The following is a 5105-nucleotide window of genomic DNA, read 5'->3' as shown; positions in this document are numbered from 1 at the left end:
TGATTGTAGAGACAGAAACTGAGGCAAGAATAAGCAGAGTGGCGGTGGGGGCAGCTGCAGCAGCAGACTGGGGCAGAGGAGTGTCAAGTGAAGGTGAAAAGTAAAAGACTTTTTTATTTATTTATTTATTTTAATTTATTTATGATAGTCACACAGAGAGAGAGAGAGAGAGAGAGAGAGAGAGGCAGAGACATAGGCAGAGGGAGAAGCAGGCTCCATGCACCGGGAGCCCAATGTGGGACTCGATCCCGGGTCTCCAGGATCGTGCCCTGGGCCAAAGGCAGGCGCTAAACCGCTGCGCACCCAGGGATCCCCCAGACTTTTTTTTTAAAAAATATTTTTATGTGTTTATTTGAGAAGGAGAGAGAGAGAGAATGAGTGGGGGCAAGAGGGGCAGAAGGAGAGGGAGAAGCAGACTCCCTGTGGAGCCAGGAGCCCAGTGCACGGCTCAATTCCAGGACCCCAGAGGCCAAAGGCAGACACTTAACTGACTGAGCCCCCAAAGTCACAGATTTATCTGCATTATGTGCTTTGGGACCCAGGAGGCCCTCTTGCTGGGGTGGGGGTTGGGGAGGTGAGAGAGGAGGGAGGAAGGCACGGATGGCTCCCTTTCCCCTCCTGAAGTTCTCCCAGATGGCAATGTAGGATTCTGCAGTGGCTTCAGCAGCTTCCATCCCAGCCCCCTATCCCTCACCTCCCCCAAACCTTGCACCCCATTTGCACTCCTGAGCAGATTGACAGGACCAGAGACCATCACTCTGTCAAAGAGAGGAGACTGTGAGCCTCACACATCCCCAGATCCCTCCCAGGCTCCCTCCAGTTAAAAGGCCAAAGCAGTTCAATAAAAGAGCAAATTGGCTCCTACCTCCATGGGCCCCACCTCTTTAGGTCTAAGAAACCCCTCTTTATACAATGCAGTCTTCCAATTGGTGGTTTCATTAGGATCCTCTAGTTTTATGCTTCAATTTGGTGAAGACTTTGGAGTACTTTTCTCCCAGAAATATAGGTGAGCACGTAAATGCTAAAAGGCAGCTGAAACTGAAATTAGGCTATATTTATGCAAATTAATGAAGCCAGCAAGGTAACTGGTTGGTTTTGGAGGATTTTTTTCCAAATCGGTGTTTTTTGTTTTGTTTTGTTTTGTTTTTGTTTTTAGATTTTATTTATTTGAAGGAGAGGGAGAGAGCGCAAGCAGGGTGAGGAGCAGAGGGAGAAGAGGAGATCATGTTCAGGAGCAAAAAGGAGTGTCAGCACACAGCTCTGTCAGGAGCAGATTCCCTTAACTGCTTGCAAGATCTAGCTTCTTTTTCTTTTTTTTTTTCTTTTTTTTTTTTTTAGCTTCTTTTTCAAATCTAAAATCCACCTACAGAAGTTCACAAACATCAACAGGAAGTTGCCCTGCATCTAGTCCACGTTTTCAGAGGGTTTGTCTGGGCTGGCTTCTAGGGAGCTGACACTCCCTTTTGCTCCTGAACATGATCTCCTCTTCTTAGCACATGAACCCTCCATGTGGCCCAGGCATCTTGGCTGAGCACCCTCCTGATCGCTGATGCCAGCTCTCCGCATCCTGGGAGCCTGGGTGCATCCATTCTGAGCAGTGCAGTCTTCTAGCAGAAGCAAAGCACACTCCTCAGGTCGGATGCTCTGGGGCATTCTGCAGTTTGAGAAGGCTTATGCTTTCAGTCTGGGCTCAGTAAGAAAGCTGGGGCAGATGGCACTAGCTTCACTGTGGTAAGATCTGCTTCCCTCCTGGGGTGGGGCTGATTGACCCCACGGAGCTGACGCAGAGAGCTCATGATCTGCTAGCCAGCCGGGTCAACATTTGTAGTGTGGGAAGAGCAGGCTTGCTGAAAGAAGGCCCCCAACAGAGCTCCCTGGGACAGGATCTCTTAAGTTCCAAGACTTTGGTAGCTGCTGTGTGACATGAGCCATGCTCTTCCCACCACCCAGGGAAATGGGTGTGTAACACAGCAGGAGCCTGCCCGATACAGAGCCATTGCTGATCTCTTCATGTCCCTTGTATTAATCAGGATTCTCCAGAGAAACAGAATTAACATAACCTTGGAGAAATGGTGTACATTAATCCCCATAATTTATATTATTTTGTAACTGGAAGTTTGTACCTCCTATTCCCCTTCACCCATTTCATCTACCCCCACACCCCGCCAAGTCCCCTCCCTTGTGGCAACCACCAATCTGTTCTCTGTACCTATGAGATTTGTTTTGTTTGTTGGGTGTGTTCTTTTAGGGTCCACATGTAGGTGAAATCAAATGGTATTTGCCTGTCTCTGTCTGACTTATTTCACTTAGCATAATATCATGTAGGTCCCTTCCATGTTACTGCAAATGACAAGATGTCATTCTTTTTTTGGCTGAGTAATAGTCAATTGTATTGACTATACCACATCTTCTTTATCCATTCATCTATGGATGAACTCTTAGGTTGCTTCCATATCTTGGCTATTGTAAATAATGCTGCAATGAATATTAGGGTGTATATATCTTTTCCAATTAATATTTTCATTTTGCTTGGGTAGATACCCAGTAGTGGAATTACTGGATTATATGGGATTTCTATTTTTAATTTTTTTGAGGAAACTCCATACTGTTTTCCATAGTGGCTGCACCAGTTGGCATTCCCACGAACAGTGCATGAGGGTTCCCTTTCCTCCACATCCTCACCAACACTTGTTCTTTCTTTTTTTTTTCCTTAAAAATTTTTTTTTTTATTCTAGCCATTCTGACAGGTATAAGGCAATATCTCACTGTGGTTTTGACTTGCATTTCCCTGATAATGAGTGATGTTGTGCATCTGTCTTTTCATGTGTTTGCCATCTGTATGTCTTCTTTGGAAAAATACCTGTTCAGGTCCTTTGCCCATTTTAAATTGGATTATTTTATTTTGGTGTTGAGTTGTATGTGTTCTTTTCATATATTTTGGTTATTAACCCTTTTTTGGCTATGTCATTTGTGAACATCTTCTCCCATTCAGTAGGTTGCCTTTTCATTTTGCTGATGGTTTCTTTCACTGTGCAAGAACTTTTTTTTTTTTTTTTGGTATAGTCCCAAATAGTTTATTCTTACTTTTATTTTCCTTACTTTTCCATTTTCTTAAGGTTAATTTTTGAGGCTTCTTTTTTTTTTTTTTTTTTTTTTTTGAGAGAGAGAGAGAGGCAGAGGGAGAGGAGAGAATCTTAAGCAGGCTCCATGCCCAATGTCGAGCCCAACGTGGGGCTCGATCTCCAGACCCTGGGATCATAACCTGAGCTGAAATCAATAGTTGGACACAACCGTGTGAGCCACTCAGCTGCCCTGAGGTGCAAATTTTTTTAAATGTAAAATCTGCCAAAATTTTCTTTATGGTTTTTCTCTATATACTTATGAAAACTTTCCCAAACCTGAGAGATCCGATTTTTCTTTCCTTTCAGAGAGAGAGAGCATGAAATGATATGTAAGAGTAAGCATTCTTCATTAACTGTCAGAAGACCTCCATCCTAGTCACTGGTATGTCACATAATAACGAATAGTCAATATATTACATCAGTTATTTTTTAAGAGAGTTAACATCTTTAACTCTAATTTTGTATTTGTTTATTTTTCCCTTTTGTACTTCCAACTTTTATTTCATGTGTTTTGGAGTTCTTTGGTAGATGTATACACACTTAGGAACATTATGTATTTTATCATTATAAAGTGTTATTTAAGTAATTCTTGTTTTGAAGTCTACTTTATTTAATATGAAGATAGTCATTCCAGTTCTTTTATGACTAGACTTTACATCAATATCTTTCCCCATCCTTTTACTTTTTAATTATATGTATTTTTATACTTAAAGTACATTCTTCTAGACAATACAGTTCTCCAATCTCATAATTTCTGCCTTCTAGTTGGAACATTTAGTCTATTTATGCTTAACATTTACTTGGAATGTTATTCTATCTTTTAATGTAATTGTTGCTATAATTGACTTCATGTCCATTGTCTTGCTATTCATTTTTATTTATCCCGTCTTTCTTTTTTCTCTTTCCTGCTTTTACATTAATCAAGCATTTTTAGGTCTTCCATTTTACATCCTCTGTTGGCTTTCTAACTATGCCTCTTTGTTTTGCTAACTATGCCTTTTTATTTTTGCTCTTGCCCCTAGAACCTAGGGATACCATATACATTCTTAACCTATCAGTTTACTTTGAGTTAATATCATACTTCTTCACATATGAGAACCTTAGAGCAGTGCACACTTACGTTTATCCCTTTCCTGACTTTTGTGCTATTGCCTTTGGCCTGAAGAACTTCTTTTAATTTTTCTTACATTGCAGGACTGTGTATGCATTTTTATTTGTTTTCTTGTTGTTGTTGCCTTTGTTTTTCTAGAAGTACATTTATTTCGCCTTCATTTTTAAAAGGAAAAAAAAGTTGTAAAGAATTCTAGATTGTGTGCCTGCTTTGGCAACAGAATATACTAAAATTGGAGATTAGCACAGCCTCTGCACCAGGATGACATGCAAATTGGTGAAGCTTTCCACATTAAAAAAAAAAAATTCTAAGTTGACATTTTTTTTTCTTTTCTCTCGCACAGGTTGGCTTTGTTTCTCATGAGAAACCAGCAGTTTCTATTATCACTTTTCCTGTATGTATGGTGTCTTCTTTCTTTGGATGCAGTTAAGAATTTCTCTTTCATTTGTAGTAGCTTGGTGATCATATGCCTAAGTGTAGTTTTCTGTGTGCTTATCCTCTTTGAGATTTATTGAATTTTGTGTATCTGTGGGCTGATAGTTTTCCTTAAATTTGGGGGAAAAAAGCGATTATTTCTTTCATCGCATTTTTTTTTATACCCCAGTGTCTTTCTTTTCTTCTGGTTGTACTCCAGTTACACATTTGAGAGACCGCTTAATATTGTTTCACTGAGATTGTTTATGTTTTTAATGTTTTTCACTTTATGTTCTTCAGTTTTGTTAGTGACACATCTTCATGTTCATTGATTTTTTTCCTTCTGCAGTGTTACAACTGCTATTATAGTCACCATTTGGTGACTTTTTCATTTCAAATATTAAACTTTTCAGTTCTAGAATCTTCATTTTTTTTTTTTTTAAGTAGGCTCCATGCCC

The 5105-nt window shown here is 40.0% G+C and overlaps 1 pseudogene; it reads left to right on the top strand.

The window, feature by feature from the left end:
- The first annotated feature begins 4437 nt into the window (after positions 1-4437).
- LOC140616686 (U6 spliceosomal RNA) lies at positions 4438-4529 on the top strand (annotated as a pseudogene).
- Positions 4530-5105: the final 576 nt, after the last annotated feature.

This window comes from Canis lupus, chromosome 24, assembly GCF_048164855.1.
Source record: "Canis lupus baileyi chromosome 24, mCanLup2.hap1, whole genome shotgun sequence".
Taxonomy (NCBI): Eukaryota; Metazoa; Chordata; class Mammalia; order Carnivora; family Canidae; genus Canis; species Canis lupus.
Note: the sequence above shows the minus strand (reverse complement) of the source record. Positions and strands in the feature narration are given on the sequence as shown.